Here is a 17,074-nt window from a genome sequence, read left to right as displayed (position 1 = left end):
TGTTTTGTAGATACCTAGTAGATCCATTTTCGTCATAGTCCAAAGGGCCTGTGGCTCTGCTAGCTTCACACATGGGCATCTCAGCCCTGGCAAAGTGCGAGAGAGACACGTTTGAAGTGGAAGCATGAGGGGAATGTCCAGAGTGGGTGATTTGGGGAAGGTGTGTGTGTTGGGGGGGGTGTTCTTAGTTGCTCACAGATCTCACTTGGATCCACCAGGCCAGAGACTCACTTGGAAGCTTATTGTGCAGAAATCAAAGACAAGAGCTGTGCACTCAGCCCAGTGCAGGGGAGGAAACAGCACTTCCTGGGTCAGACATCTTCGGGGAGCAAGGGCTCCTGCTCTCCTTAAATCTGCCTCTCTTCTCCTCTGTGTCTACAGAGGCCCTTTCTGACCAGAATGGCCCTGGTTCCGCCGGCCAGATGGGGCAGCCCAAATGGAAGCCGGATGTGTGTTTTGGATGAGAGCACAGGATTTGAATCACTGAATTGACACTTCTTTTGTTTTCCCCTGCCCTTCTGCTTTATTAAAAAAATATATATATATATTCTTGGAGCTGTGACCACGTGATAGGCGGTGCAGTGAGTGTCAGGTGGCTTCTGTCCCCCCCACCCTCCCCCAGCCCCCTGTAGGAATTCCCATCTCAGCAACTGCCAGTCGCCCCTTCTCCATCCAGGTGACCAAGGTGAGCATCCCTGACCTTTGCTGTGATATGTTCTAACCCATCCAGAGGCAAATTCTTTCAGCTCTGGTTTAAAATGCATCCAGAGTCTGCGGAACAACCCACATTTCCATCAAGAGGCCAATGGATAAACTCCAGAGTATCTTTGTACAGAAAAATACCGCTCGGGGATGATGAAGAGTGAGGGCTGGTTGTTGGCACACGCAGTAGAGCACATGGGCTACCAAGCTCGAGGACCTGGGTACAAGCCCCCAGACCCCACTTGCAGGGGGAAAAGCTTCACGAGTGGTAGAGCAGTGCAGTGCTGCAGGTTCTCCTCTCCTTCTCTCCTCTCTCTCCCTCTCTTCCTCTCCCCCCTCTCTCTCCTCCCTCTCTATTTTGTTATCTCTTACCCTCTATTGAAAAGAAAGAAAAAACAAGGAATGGTGGAGCTGTGTAGGCACTGAAACCCAGCCCCCCCCCCAAAAAAAGTACCAGCAACAGTGTGACTGAAACTCCAAGTCACTATTCCAAGTGGAAGAAGGAACCTCTGAAACCATTTATAAGACTTTTGCCTGCATCTGTGGTGACAGAGGGACCATCTGTGATCACTTGGGAGTGGGAGGTGGAGGCAGGAAAGATAAACAGAGGGCACAATCACAGGGGCATCTGTCTATTAAAGCTGATCAGGAGGCATTTGCAAATAGAGGTTATCATGTGCCAACTTGACCAGCATAGAGTAATTAGAGATATATTCAGAAACCTAGCACTTCTCACCTTCTCTACTGCTACCACCCTGCCCTTTCTCACCTGGGTGCTTAAAATAGTCCATGGCACACCCTTCTGGCGCCTGCCCTCACCTCCTCACACTCACTTCTTAGCACTGAGTCTGGAGGGATCTTTCATTGGAAAGTGAGGTCATTTTGCTCCTCTATTTAAAGCCACCCAGTGTGTGTGTGTGTGTGTGTGTGTGTGAGGTGTTGGCACACCCAGTTGAACACACATATTACAGTGTGCAAGGACCTGGCTTCAAAACACCATTCTCCACCTTTGGGGGTTCAGGATGCTTCAAGAGCAGTGAAGCAGGGCTACAGATGTCCTCTCTCTCTCTCTCTCACTCTGTCTCTCTCTGTCTCACTCTCCCCCCCCCCAGTACTTCCCCATCTCTTCTCAGTTTCTCTCTGTGCTATCAAATAAAGTAGGGAAAAATAAAAGTCTACTGAGAGCAGTGGATTCACCGTCTCAGCATCAGGCCCAGTGATAACTCTGGTGACAATAAAATAAATTAGTAAAGCAAGCCATCCGGCAGCTTCACAGGCCTTCTTGTCACACTCTTCACTGCCCGACATTCGGTGCATGTTACAAATTTAGTGACTGTCATCCCATCGTAAGGCTCTGGGCTCCCTGAAAACAGGCCCTTTCTCCTCTCGGCTGCATCCCCAGTGCCTGCATCACAGAGCAGGTGAGCCGCAGGTTGGTATTTAGAAAATGAGTCAGTAAACATGGCAGCAGACTCAAAAAGCACCCAGACAATTGAGGGAAACATATTTAAAATGCAATCAAAACAGACAACTGTAAGTTCTATGATCAAGAGACCCAAGCTTTCTCTGTTTTTTCTTTTCTGTTTTTTTTTTAAATATTTTATTTATTTTTAGTCAAAGAGGGATACAGAAAGAAAGATACACAGAGAAAGCCACCAGAGCATTGCTCAGCTCTGGCTTATGGTGGGGCTGGGGACTGAACCTGATACTTCGGAGCCTCAGGCTTGAAAGTCTTTTGCATAACCATTATGTTGTCTCCCCAGCCCTGTTCTTTTCTTTTCTCTTTGCCTCCAGGGTTATCACTGAGGTTTGGAGCTGGCTATGCAAATCCACTGCTCCTGGTAGCCTTTTTTTTTTTTTTTTCATTTTATAGACAGAAATTGAGAGGGGAAGAGAGAGAGAGAGAGAGAGGGAGAGAGAGGAAGATAGACACCCACAGACCTGTTTTGCCGCTTATGAAGCATCCGCCCTTCAGGTGGGGAGCAGGGGCTCAAACCTGGATCCTTATGCTTAGTACAGTGTACATCTAACTAGGTGTGCCACTGCCTGGCCCCTGACCTAAACATTCTTTGGGATAAAGTCAAAGATGGCTTCTTGGTAGAAGCGGTATCCACAGTGAGGCCTGAAAGATAGGCAGGATGCCCTGGGGAAGAAGACAGTGTCTGGGTCCCTGTAATCCTATTGGGTGAGAAATAAGTAGGCACATAGTATCACACTATGTAAAAAGTGCTTGATACCAGGGTAGTAAGCATGGGGGTTGAGACCAGAGGAGGTGGAGGCCTAGTCTAGCCTGGGAAGGGCCTGATAAAGATGGTTTCTAATAATGAAGCACTTCCTAGATAGACTGTACCCCAAGCCCTTCATCTAGTCTCCAGAAGCCATCACTCGGGAGGCTTTTGACTGGATCTGGACTATGGCTACAGGATCCAGGAACTGATCCCAAGAGTCAAGAAGATACCCAAATCCATCACATTTCTCCGTTGTGATTACTTCCCTTGAAACTTCTGCTGCTCCAAATGCCCATCTGGTGGAGTTCTTCTCCACCCCCTACCCCTGTGGGTCAGAGTAGCCAGGGAGCTTACAAAAGACTTTCGTGTTCTAGGCCAGAATGGTCAAATGTTTGAGGGGGTGTGGATTTCTTCAAAGCTTGCAGTACAGCTGTAGAGCTGAGAACAATATTTTTGTGTGATTTACAGGTCTGGGGAGGACTGCCTCACTTGGAGTCTCATCATTCACTGATTCCTTGATTTTGTTCCTGCCATAGGCCCTTTGCACCATCATTTTACTTTTCTGAGAATATTCTTCCCTTGGGTTTTCTCTCTGTGTCTTTCTTTCTCTTCCTCATCCTCCCGCTTCTTCTCTTCCTTCTTCTCCTGCTCCTCCTCCTCCTCCTTCCACATCTAATTATTCTATATGTTAATGAAAATGTTAATTCTTAAAGAAAACTATTTATTTATTTATTTTTTTTTTCTTCTTTCCTCCTCCAGGTTTATTGCTGGGCTTGGTGCCTGCACCATGAATCCACCGCTCCTGGAGGCCTTTTTTTTTTTTTCCCCCTTTTGTTGCCCTTGTTGTAGCTTCGTTGTGGCTATTATTATTGCCCTTGTTGACGCAATTCGTTGTTGGATAGGACAGAGAGAAATGGAGAGAGGAGGGGAAGACAGAGAGGGGGAGAGAAAGATAGACACCTGCAGACCTGCTTCACCGCCTGGGAAGCGACTCCCCTGCAGGTGGGGAGCCGGGGGCTCGAACCGGGATCCTTACTCCGGTCCCTGCGCTTTGCGCCACATGCACTTAACCCACTGCGCCACCGCCCGACCCCCTACTTATTTATTTTTTTATGAGCGAGGTCATATGCTGAGCTAGAGATAGGACATGGAATCTTAAGCATCTAGTTCTGTGCTGAGCTATCTCCCTTGTGAAAAATACTGATTCTTCAAAAAGGCTTCTTTCTGATCTCCTTTCATATCTATCTAGGAGAGTTCTCGTCTGCTGACTCCACCTTGGATCCTGTCTCTCTATTGCTGCATCTGATTAGTTTCCTTGATGGCACTTACCTTAATTTGAAATGATTTTCAGATTTACTGCTTATTTCTGAGTCCCTTGCAGTAAAGAAACTGACCAGATTAGGTAAAGAGTGCAGAGATCTAACTTTGAGGGAAAAAAAAAAAAAAGCAGAAAACGAATTTACTGGAAGGGCAAAAGGGCTTCAAAGAGTATAAGTGTAGAGAAAGGAGTTGGAGGGGAGCAAAAATTAGACAAACGAAGAAGGAGAAAGAGAAGAAGAAGAGAAAATGGGCAGGAAGCCAGCACTTTCTCTGCCTCTCCAACGCTGAATGCCGTCTCTTCTGTTTGCAAACTAGCTTTTTCTGCTTGCTGCCTCTCCAACGCTGAATGCCGTCTCTTCTGTTTGCAAACTAGCTTTTTCTGCTTGCTGCCTCTCCAACGCTGAATGCCGTCTCTTCTGTTTGCAAACTAGCTTTTTCTGCTTGCTGGGCACTTAAGTATCCTGAGGTTGACAATATTGTCATTTTAAAAATGATTGTTATTAGTGACTTAATGTTGATTTACATAGTTACAAGATAACAGAGGTACGACTCCTCTCTATTCCTACCACCAGAGTTCTGAGTCCTCATTTCCTCTGTTATAAGCTACAGCAGTTCTAAGTTTGCAGATATGGGTAAACTATTATTATTTATTTTTTTATTGTCTAGTTTTATTTATTTTATTTTTATTTCTTTATTGGGGAATTAATGTTTTACATTCGACAGTAAATACAATAGTTTGTACATGCATAACATTTCCCAGTTTTCCATATAACAATACAACCCCCACTAGGTCCTCTGTCATCCTTTTTGGACCTGTATCCTCCCCCCTCACTCACCCCAGAGTCTTTTACTTTGGTGCAATACACCAATTCCAGTTCAGGTTCTACTTGAGGCAAAGAAGCACCTTGTACCTCATCAGTGCACCAGGCCACAGCCCCAAACACACGTCCCAGCTGCATAGGGGAGAAGGTTCTTTTCGAGCTTTCAGTGCCTGGAACCTCCCACTGGTGGTTCTCAGATCCGTCTGGAGGTTTCCTGCTGGAGCCTTGCTCTCTCCACCTGCCCAGCCCCACCTGCATGGAAGGTGGGCATGGAATTGTGTGGAATTGTACCCCTCTTATCCTATGGATATGTCAATGTTTCCTTTTTATAAATAAAAAAATTTAAAAAAAAACAAGAAAAAATATTGTCTGAGAACATGGTGTCAGAGTAGAGAAATGGGCTAGAAAGTTGGGTCAGGGGCAAGGGTAGCTCCTATTCTTGAAAAAACTCTATGAATAAAATTAACTGTTTACCCCATCCACCTGACCCGGGGCGTGTGTGTATATATAGCACAGGAACCTGTGTAAACTTTGAGTCCCTGTTGGTTTAAGCTCCCACCCAATTCATGGTCACAGCTGGGGCCATTCTAGTCTGTCCTCATTTACAGACCAGTCTTTCTCGAGTGGCAGGGCAGTCTCTTTGCTGCTTATACCATTGCTGCTTGATGATGAGGGCCAGGAGGTTGACAATATTTTCCATGTCAACCGTCACACAGATGGAAAAGCATCTTGGTTCTGAACCTGCCATGGTTCAGGTTCTGAACCTGATTGGCTCTAACTCTTGTAAGTTTTTCATTCCCGGGCCTATCAACTGGAGCCAGAAGCAGGTGGGTGGGATCAAGGAACCCGCTGCTCTACATATGATCTCTTGGTAATCTTAGCTCAGTCACCACCTGCCATCCCCCCAAAAGCAGAGCTTGATGGGAAAGGCATTCATTCAGGAAATGCCAGGGAATAGGACATGGGGAGATTTGGGCGAATAAAACAGGGAAGGAAAGAAATCCAGCCTCAAGGCATGTGTTTGAGCTCTTGAGAACAAGAGACTAAGATTCAACAGAGGACTCTGATAACAAAGTAGAAAGCTCCACAAACATGGCCTTCAGCAAAGGGTTAGGCATGGATCTGCCTGTCAGTTCCTACTCTCCATTGGCCAAGGGCTGTCCCAAGGGCTCTGCTCTCCATCTCATTTTCTGAGCAACACACAAACACAGAGCACACGTGCGTGCAGATGCCTCTATGCAGCAAAGTCTGCAGCCACAAAAGTAGGTCAGGAGGGTGAAGATGGAGCCTGCAGATGACCTCACAGAAGAGGTAAGAGAGGGCTTTCTAGGAAGAGATCATGAACACAGGCAGAAGTGATGTATATACCTCTCAGTATCCACTCAGCACTTAGCCTCCTAGTAAGCAAAGGCATAAAAAATGATGGAAAGCTTCTCAGGGGGATACTTAATCAACTGTTCTCAAATAATTAGTTTCTTTTTCACTCCTTCCTTCCTTCCTTCCTTCCTTCCTTCCTTCCTTCCTATTGCCACCAGGGTTGTCTCTGTGATTTGGTGCCTGCACTACAAATTCACTGAGAAGTTGAAAGGAAAAGGGCATAGAGAGGGGGGATAGAGATAGATAGATAAATAGATAGACAGACAGATAGATAGATGATAGATAGATATTGACTTGCAGCACTGCATCACCACTTGTGAGGCTTCCCCCCTACAGATGGGGAGCAAGGACTTGAACCCAGACCCTTGCCCATATTAATGCATATGCTCAACCAGGTGTGCCACAGCCTGGCTCCCTCTCTCAATTATTTTTTCAACCGAGGGCGATCGATTTGACTGAGAAGTCTGGAGTATTCTAGGAAGTCCTCTGACACTGTCCCCATTTGGGGGCGTGTGTGAAAAACAGACCAGGAGTTGCTGAAAACTGTGCAGAGGCACAGGGGGGAAAGTTCAGGAGAAAGATCCCTCTTTACTTCACCCTCCGCGCAATTTACACAGGACAATTAATCAACAGGCAGACAAGTGCCAACTTCACCTCTGTTTCCAACTCTCTCCTCTGAGTATCATTCAGCGCAGTGAATGCAGAGGTTGTTAAAACTTACAGCAGCTTCTAATTTTGTTTCATTATGAGTGTGAATGCAACCCTTAGGAGCCATCCCTAAGGCCTTAACTAAACTTGGGCTTTCAAGCCAGGAAGAGGAGAGATAAGGACCTAAGCAGAGGCTCCCATTGGCAGAAGGCTGGCCTGACTCAGGCCCGATAAACCTGCAATCAAGAAATCAATAGAGCTTTCTCAGAGCGGCCATTATCCAACGAGGAAAAAAAAATTCAAAAATAAATTGTGGCGTAATATAGAATGAGATTAAGTAGATAACGGGTTTTGCTGACTTGAGGGCCATGGTGGGCACAGTGCAGGAGGGAGAGAATCAGCCTGTCAAGGAGCTGAGCTCCATTTTGTCTGTCTCCCAGCTTGTGTTAGGCAGGTACTTGCTCTCTGGCTGAACCCATGAGGGAGGGCAGAGATTCCAGTGTCTGTTTTAATCACCAGCCACCGCTCGGGCTGTCTCAGTCCTAGAATCAGGGGCCACCTCCCTGTTGCTAGTTAGTGGCTTACACAGCAGTTATCACACATCTTGTCTTAAGTCATGGTTTTGCTTTACTTTCACTTTAACTGAAGCTTCACTCAGCCCCGAGCCATGATGTTGCTGGCAAAGGAACTTAGGAGCTTTGCGTTCAAGTCCTGGGTGTTGTACCTGCATAATCTCCAAAGTCTGAGTTGTGGAGTTTTTTTTTTTAATTATTATTATTAGTGGTTTGATAACGATTAACAGGATTGTAGGATAAAATGGGTATAATCCCACACAAATCCCACAACCAGAGGTCCATGTCCCATCCCCTCCATTGGAAGCTTCTCTGTCCTTTATCTCTCTAAGAGTATGGACCAAAATTCTTTATGGGGTATAGAAAGTGAAGATTGGCTTCTGTAATTGCTTCTTTGCTAGACATGGGTGCTGGCAGGTTGATCCATACCCCCAATATGTTTCTCTCTTTCCCTAGTGGTGTAGGGCTCTGAAGAGGGGAGGTTCTGGGACACATTGGTAAGGTTGTCTGCCCAGAGAAGTCAGGATGGAATCCTAGTAGCATCGGCAATTTGGTGTCTGAAAGGTGGTGAGATATAAAGCAGGACAAAATGTTTAATAAACAGGAATCCAAAGGTAAGAATAGACCAGGTGAAATGAGGGGTCTTCATGTGGGAAGAATCTAGGAAATCTATTTTAGTAATTTCTGCCTAAGCCAGATAGCTAACATGCAGGTGGACTAAAAATATTGCCTGGGAAGACACCAACTCTGATGGTGTCACAGTTGAGACTAAGACTAGAAAGCTGGGTTAAGGCAGAGGGTAGCTCCCAAATATGAGGAAAGTATATAAATACTACTAACTGTGAACCCCATCGATCTGACCTGGGGCTCACATCTATGCATATTTAGCACAGGGACCTGTGCGACTTCTGCTTCCGTCAGTCTGAGTTTGCAGTCCATGGTCATAGCTAGGAATATTTTAGGCTGCACTCATTTCAGGACCAGTCTTCCTTGAATGGCAGAGTATTTTGACCCAGCCTCCCTTTGGAAAGTGGGACAGTCCTTACCATTGCTGTTCTGCATTGAGGACAATGTCCTGAGTCATGGGTTTTAACCAGGCTTCACTCTGCCCTGTGAAATGGGTCCAGTAACTTCGTCTGCCTATGAGCCTCAGTTTCCTTATCTTGGGCTTTCTCTGGGCTGCCTACTGGCTGGGGTGGGAAGAAGGCCAGTCCATCAGGGAATTGCTCTGATGTTGAGAAAACAATGGCAGTTTTACAAGAGCAAACCACACATTCTGTCTGGTCTCCAGCATTTCCAGGGCTCCAGGAATGCCCCCCCCCCCGGTACCCTGTGGTTAAAGTGAATGTAAGTGCAGGTGTAGCCTTGGAGATAGACGTGGTGCTCTGTCTCTCTCATATCCATCCACCCATCCATCCATCCTCCCTCCCTTCTTCCCTCCCTTCCTTCCTTCCTTCCTTCCCCACTCTCCTTTCCTCCCTCCATTCTTCTCCCTCCCTTCCTCCCTCCTTCCCTCCATCTCTCCCTCCCCTCTCTTCCTTTATTCCTCTTCCTTCCATCCTTCCTTTCTTTTTCTCCCTTTCTCCTTCCTTTCTTTCCTTCTCCATCATCAAGACTTCACTAAGCTTTCATGCCTACATTATTCCACCACTCCCAGCAGACTCTGTTTCTCCCCTGATGGGTCAGGAGACAACAATACTTTCCTCTTTCATCAAGCTGCCGCATGGTGACTGGGGAGCCTGGACGTGGGTGGAGGCCAATTGGAGCCATCTCCAGACCCCTCTCTCGTAAAGGTAATATACCTGTTAAAATCTAATAAAACGGAGGTATTGAAAATTCATGCTTAAAAAAAATCTCATACTCAAAATAAGCTCTTTGCCTGTGGATTTTGTAGAAGTGCCTATTACCGTTTCTTGGGGGGGGGATCATCTTAGAAAGAAATACTATGCATGTAAATACAGTAAAAAAAGGACCCCATTTCAGACTCATCATGCTGCACCCTAGAGTCCACACCATCTGTGAAGAAGTGGCCTAGCGGCTGGATGCAGGGGCTATGCTGAGCACCCCACACCCCCAGTGTGTATGCCTGAGTGACAAACTGGTCTTGCTCTAATATTTTATCACTCATAAAAAACAGACATGACTCTTAAAATATCATGGAAATAATTATTTTTGTAAAAAAAAATGAAGAGAAAAAAGAAAAAAGAAGGTGGACCCCACACATGGAAACGCGTCTTGGTGACAAAACAGCGTCTTGGTGACAAAGCTGTGACTTCCCAGGCTTATGGATGGTCTGCCGGGCTGGGGCAGAGGCCCACTGGCTGGGGCCAAGATGGGGCAGATCAGATGCAACTTCTCATCCCCTGTTTCCCACCTGGAGGCCTTCACAGGGGTGGTGACCAATCACTCTGTCCTGACATCTGCTTGGGGCCCTGATGTCTGTCTGTCCCAGGAATCAAGTCCTGCTGTCCTCTCCCAGGACCATGCAGTAGACGCCCAGGCTGGCAATTCCCAGTGGGGTGACCACTTAGGCATAGAATTTTGACTCTCTCTCTCTCTCTCTCTCTCTCTCTCTCCCTCTCCTTCCCTTCCTCCCTCTCTTTGTCTCTATGGTTATTGTACTATGAATCCACTGCTCCTATCAATCATTTTTTCCCCATTTTATTTGACAGGAAAGAGAAATTGAGAGAGGAGGGGGAAATAGAGAGGGAGAGAGAGATGCTGCATATCTGCTTCAAAACTTGTGAAGTGTCCTTGCTGCAGGTGGGGAACTGGGCACTTGAACCCGTATCCTTGCACTTTTTTACTGTGTGTGCTTAACCGGGTGTGCCACTGTCCAACTCCTGAATTTTGATTCTACTAAAGTCTTGGGCCCCTTACAACATACCTAAATTAGACTTCCTAACTTCTTCCCACATGAAGATCTCTAATTTCATCTGCTGTATTTCTACCTTTGGGTTCTGCTTATTAAACAATTTGTCCTGCTTTGTATCTTATGGCCTTTCAGCCACCAAATTGTAGACACTACTAGGATTCCATTCTGACTTCCCTGGGCAGACAACCTCACCTGAATTCCTGAAGTCTCACCTCTCCCACTACCCCACTGGGGAAGATAGAAATAGTTGAGGGGTATGGATCAACACAGAAGCCAGACCTTCTACCTTCTACACCCCATAAACAATTTTGGTCCATAATCCCAGAGGGATAAAGAATAGGGAAGCTCCCAATGGAGGAGATGGGACATGGGACTCTAGTTGTGAGAAGTGTATGGAATTGTACCCCTTTATTTTACAGTCTTGTTAATCATTATTAAATCACTAATACACATTTAAAAAAAAAAAAGAAGTGCTACTGCCAATAGTCTAGGCTTTTGGTTCTGATGGGTCAGGGTCACTCCCAAAGTTCTCCTTGTCACCGTCTAAGATATTGGGCATTGGCTGAGCCTCCATGTGCCCAGATATGAAATGGGTGTAATGACAGCCTTTGTGTGTATGCTGCTGAGAGGATCCAGTAAGATCCCAAGAGGTTCCATAGAAGCCACAATGATGATTGAGGTGGTGAGTTGGGTACCAAGAAGCATAGGCCATTCCTGAGCCCCCTGACTTCTGAGCTGCCAGAAGCCTCCTGTCCAAGGGCAGGTGGACAGGAGTAGAGCAATCCCTGAGCTGTTTTCCTGGCTTGCTGGTGATTGTTTCTTATACCAGCTAGTGTTTTATTGATTCACCATTGATCTCCGCATGGGGTCAAGGAAACTCTTGGGCCTTGAAGACCAATCTTTCCAGAGAGGAAATCCTTCGTGGGGAGTCAGGACATCACTTGCTGGCTGATCCCGCTGGCGTCTGCCTTGCCAGGACAACTGCTTAATCAGAACCATTGTTCCTGGGAGTTAAGCACAGGTGGTACAAAGTGCAAGGACCCGCATAAGGATCCTGGTTCGAGCCTTCGGCTCCCCACCTGCAGGGGAGTCACTTCTCAGGCAGTGAAGCAGGTCTGCAGGTGTCTATCTTTCTCTCCCCCCTCTGTCTTCCTCTCCTCTTTCCATTTCTCTCTGTCCTATCCAACAACAATGACATCAATAATAACTACAACAATAAAACAACAAGGACAACAAAAGGGAATAAATAAATAAATATAAAAAGAACCATTGCTCCTGAGGGACTCCTCTCCTCTGCTATTTCCCAGGCCCTCCCCACTACGGGCGCTATTTGACCTTTAATAAGTGTGGCTTTTGTGCAGAGCTGCGGGTGAGCTATTGCCAAATGAACAGCTTCCCAGGCAGGCTACCCCATCCCCAGCCCCCAGCCTCCCCATAGCTTGTAAGGGAAAATTACATTTTGATCTACATTCTATGTGTCTATTCTCTGTCACCCAGCTGGCTTTGAAGACAAAAGAAAGAAAAGAACGTTTTCTTGTCCCTTCTTGCTCTCTTGACTCCTGGATGAAGCCCTTTCTTCTTTCCCCTCTTCCTATCCTCAGTGCTCAGGGGGAGTTGGGGAAGATGAAATGCACTGATAATTTTTATCGGTATTAATTTATTTACAAAATAAAAAAATATTGACAAGACCATAGGCTAAGAGGGGAACAATTCCACACAATTTCTACCACCAGAATTCCATATCCCATCCCCTTCCTTGAAAGCTTTCCTATTATTTATCCCTCTGGGAGCATGGTCCCAGGTGCAGAAGGTCTGGCTTCTATAATTGTTTCTCCGCTGAACATGAGGATTGGCAGATCAATCCATACACTCAGCCTGGCCCTGTCTTTCCCTAGTGGGGCAGGGCTCCGGAGAGAAGGGGTTCCAGGATAATTTGCCTTGGGGAGTCATGTTGGCTTCATGGTAATACCTGCAACTTGGTGGCTGAAAAAGCATTAAGATACAAAGCAGAAAAAAATTGTTAAATAGTCAGAAGCCTAAAGGTAAGAATATAACATCAGTTTTGGGATCTCCATTTTTGGAAAAAGCCAGTAGTTCTATTTTAGGTATATTCCAAGGGGCCCATTAACTTTATTAATTTTTACCTGAGCCTGACAGTGAGCATGCAGGTGGGCCAAAGGTATTGTCTGGGGAGATGGGGTCAGAGTTGGAAATAGGACTAGAAAGCTGGATGGGGGCAGAGAGTATCTCACCAGAAACAAAAGTCAACTCCAAATGGATCAAAGACCTGGATATTAGACCAGAAACTCTCAAAATACTTAGAGGAAAATATTGGTGGAACTCTTTCCCATCTAAACCTCAAGGGCATCTTTGATGATACAAACTCAATTGCAAGGAAGACTAAATCAAATGCACTGATCATTTTAACTTTAATGAATTTCAGGGCTAGGTGGTGACTCACTCAGTTGAGCACACCTGCTACAATGATTAAGGACCTGGGTTCAAGCCCCTGGTTCACATCTTCAGGGAGTGGAGGGTTCGAGGGGTTCACAAGCAGTGAAGCAGGTGTCTCTCTTTCTTCCTCTCGCCCCTTCTCCCTTTTCTCTTAATTTCTCTCAGTCTCTATCCAATAAATAAAAAAAATATTTTTAATTTAAATAAATTTTAATGTACCTATTTCTTTTCTTTCATTGCTTGTGTTTCAGCTTTCCTGTTTCCTTATCCAAATCCATACAGACTTTCCCCTGTGTCTACTCTTAGGAGTTTTTATTATTTAACCTTTATATTCAGGCATTTGATCCATTTTGAGTTCATTTTAATGTGTGTTAGATACAGCTCTGGATACCCAGCGATCTCGACACAATTTGTTGAAAATACAATTCTTTTTAGTCTTTAAATTTTCATTAGTGGTTTAATAATAATTAACAAGATTGTAAAATGACAGAGGTACAATTCCATACAGTTCCTGCCACCAGAGTTCCATGTCCCATTGGAACTCTGCTTCCATTGGAAGCTTCCCTATGATTTATTTGTCTGGGAGTATGCATCAAAATTCTTTCTCTCTTTCTTTCTTTCTTTCTTTCTTTCTTTCTTTCTTTCTTTCTTTGCCTCCAGGGTTATTGCTAGGGCTTGATGCCTGCACTACAAATTCACTGCTCCTACTGGAGGCCATTTCCCCCCCCAATTTTGTTGCCCTTGTTATTTTTGTTATTGTTGTCATTGCTGCCATTGTTGTTGTTGGATAGGACAGAGAGAAATCAAGAGAGGAGGGTAAGACAGAGAGGGGGAGAGAAAGATGGATACCTGCAGACCTGCTTCACTGCCTGTGAAGCAACTTCCCTGCAGGTGGGGAGCCAGGGCCTCAAACTGGGAGGATTCTTGTGCTGGTCCTTGTGCTTTGCACCATGTGTGCTTAAACTGCCATGCTACCTACCGCCTGGCCTCCTGGACCAAATTTCTTTATGGAATACAGGAGATAGGAGTTTTTGGCTTCTGTAACTGCTTCTCTGCTAGACGTGGACACTGGCAGGTTGATCCATATCCCCAGCCTGTTTCTGTCTTTCCCTAGTGGGGTAGGGCTCTGGGGAGGTGAGACTTCAGGACATGTTGGTAAGGTCGTCACTTCAGGGAAGTCAGGATGGAATCCTAGTAGCATCTGCAAGTTGGTAGCTGAAAGGCAATAAGATATAAAGCAGGGGAAAATTGTTTAATAAACAGGAACCAAATTTCTTTTTATCTTGCAGGTCTCAGCTGAAATGTCTCTTTCTCCAGGAAGCTTCTTCTGAACCTCCTCCCTTCCTCCCCCAAGACTGGCCAAGTTCACCAGATACTCCAGTCTCCATCTTCTTTTCTCTGATACCTACCATGGAAGCAGTTGCAGGTTAAAATAGTTTCCTGGTATTTTAGGACCAAGGACAGCTTCAGGTCCTCAAATATACCTTTGCTGGGATGGAAGGAGAACAAATGGGTCCCAGAGGTTGAAGTCCAACAAACAGATGTGGATTCCACTCAAACATCACTTCCTGTTGTCCTGTGTCCAGTAATGAAGTGGGATGTTTTAAGGGCTGATTGCGCGGGGGGGGTGGGGGGGGTGGAGACCTGGACCCCAGCCTTCAGACACCATGGATCTCGACCACATCAAAACTTTCTTGAGCCTGTGACCTCAACCTCCTTGTGCTCATTTTGCTTTCTCCACTCAGGGGGACTTGAGTGGCTCTCCATGAACATCACGGAGTAGAATTTTTTTTTTTTTCTGTCTACTCCAAGAACAAACACAAGTTGAAACATTTAGGCGGTATGTTAGGGAAAGCATCTGGGGCTTCCCTCAAGTTCTCCGGTATTTGACTCCTTAATAACACTATTTGTTGAGCACTTGCTAAGCACATGACAACTGTCACTATAAACCTGGCATACAATTCACAAATCCCCGAAGCATCTCTGTTCTGTTGGAATGGTTACCTCCCAAAGATGAAAACTCTCTGACTGTCCCTGATCACCTTAGAATCCAGAGCTAATGTCCAGGTTCTAGAGGAGCAAGTATAACCAGCTCTGTGGAGGGGATTCTTCTAGAGCCAGTACCCACTCACGCCAGATAACAGAGCTGAGTATCTTCTTGCACCGTTCATCATAACCCGCGTGTTTGTGATAAAGAGACAGAGGAAGTGGATGTGACATTTATGTTTCCCTTAGTCCTGCAACCATGAGACACTCAGCAAGTCCCAACAAGTAAAGGTAAGGTTTAATTTCATTATCCAGGCTTTTAAAAAAAAAATCTTGACTAAAGGGGAATGACATTCAGAAGTACTTCTAAATCATCAGCAAGAGATTCAATTATGTTTGCTGTCATTTGTGTTAATAGCACTTTGAAGAATGCTAATTTTCAAAAAAATTGGTTATCCAAGTCTGATTTTTAAATGTGTCTCTCTCTAATTGAGCAAGTACATTATTAAGTTCCCTGGAAACTTCAGTGGTGGGAAAACTTCAAGTCCCTGAAGCTTAAGGTCTTCTGTGGGAAATGGTGCCTGGCTGTGCATGATGGAAACTGAAAGTGTGAGGGAGTCCTGATAAATTGTCTCTCCCTGCACGCTAAGCAGGGTAAGTGCCGCAAGTTATTGACAGTGGGTTGTGTAGACTCAGTCAGCAGGCATGGTCCCTGGAGGTTGTGTGAGTTTAAACCTTTGCAGACTTGCCTGGCAGTTGGTGAAGATGGTGAGTATTGTTCCCACACAAAGTCTAATGCCAGGGCAGGAGCACATGGAAGGGACAGGTGAGGCCCGGTGCATTTGCTGGGCTTCTTTGACTGGAGTCCACGGAAGCCACTCCAGCTAGCTCACGTGCAGTCAGGTCTTGGCAGTGAGATGCAAAAGAATCTTGTGGGTACCCAGAGAAAGCAGAACTTCAGAGCCCAAGGAGGGCCAGGAGAGCACTGGGGACACACAGCATGATGGTTGCAAGCTCCTCTAGCTGCTGGCTGTGTGACCTCAAGTGAGTAGCCTCATGTCTCTGTGCCTCAATCTCTCAACAGGGGAGCTAACACAGTATGCACCTTTGTCCCAAGTTTCAGGCAGGCTTACCATTGTACCATTCTTGGTACAGGCTACCTGCTCAATAAATGTCACCCGTTACTATTGCCTCTGTGCTGTATTTTGTCCTGCTTTGCCCTGTTGTAACCACTGCATCAACCTTTTGCTTCCTCATGACTTCAGCCTTTCCCACGTTCCCAGAGTCAACCTGATCATCTCCATGCTGGTGCCTGTAGCCCCCCAGAAATGCTCTTCTCTCAAGTTCAAGTTGCTAAGAGGGAGAGTCTGATTGATTCCATCCCCCAAATCATAGTCTCCTGGTGCCCCTGACTAGAATCTCCCGGGGCCTCACACTTTTTTTAAAAATTTTTATTTACTGGATAGAGACATACTGAAAATCAAGAGGGAAGGGGGTGATAGAGAGGGAGAGAGACTGAAAGACACCTGCAGCACTGATTCACCACTTGCAAAGCTTTCCCCCTGCAGGTGGGGACCGGGGGCTTGAATCTGGGTTCTTGTGCATTGTAACATGTGCACTCAACCAGGTGCACCACCATCAGGCTCCTGGTCTCACACCTTTCTGCTCCCCAGAGTAGGTGTGGGGGCCCATGCAGCAGGGATGTGGGTGGGGAGGTCTCCATGAGGAGGTGGAAGAGAATGGCAGATGTTTGGATTGATCTAGAATCACTGAGATCATTTCCGACTGGAGAGGCTGAGGAGGTTGTGGTGGACTGAGGTGAACTGGGTTATACATGGGCCAGTGCATATCAGTGTGGAGCTGGAAATAGGAAGAGGACAACTATGGTGGTGAGTCATGTGGAAATGGGAAAGAGGGAGGTGTGAGTGTACCTTCCCTCTGGGGCAAGGAAACATGCAATTTGATGAACCCAGGTGAAGGATAGTTGGGTGTTCAGGAACCTATTTGTTGTTCTTCTAGCGTTTGCCCTTCTTCTGTAGCCAGTCAACAGCGTCAGGTTGAGCCTGATGTAAAGTTTCAAGACCTCCTTTG

General features: G+C 46.0%; 1 long non-coding RNA gene across 1 annotated transcript in view; it reads left to right on the top strand.

Moving 5' to 3' along the window:
• LOC132538989 (uncharacterized) overlaps positions 1-15,267 on the top strand; it is a 155,432-nt gene extending 140,165 nt beyond the window's left edge. The window contains exon 4 of the long non-coding RNA XR_009550308.1: positions 14,287-15,267. This is a non-coding gene — a long non-coding RNA (uncharacterized LOC132538989). The remainder of the gene's footprint in view (positions 1-14,286) is intronic.
• Positions 15,268-17,074: the final 1,807 nt, after the last annotated feature.

The sequence above is a fragment of the Erinaceus europaeus genome, chromosome 6, assembly GCF_950295315.1.
Source record: "Erinaceus europaeus chromosome 6, mEriEur2.1, whole genome shotgun sequence".
Lineage (NCBI taxonomy): Eukaryota > Metazoa > Chordata > Mammalia > Eulipotyphla > Erinaceidae > Erinaceus > Erinaceus europaeus.
The sequence above is the reverse complement of the archived record's forward strand: the minus strand, read 5'-3'. Positions and strand labels throughout refer to the sequence as shown.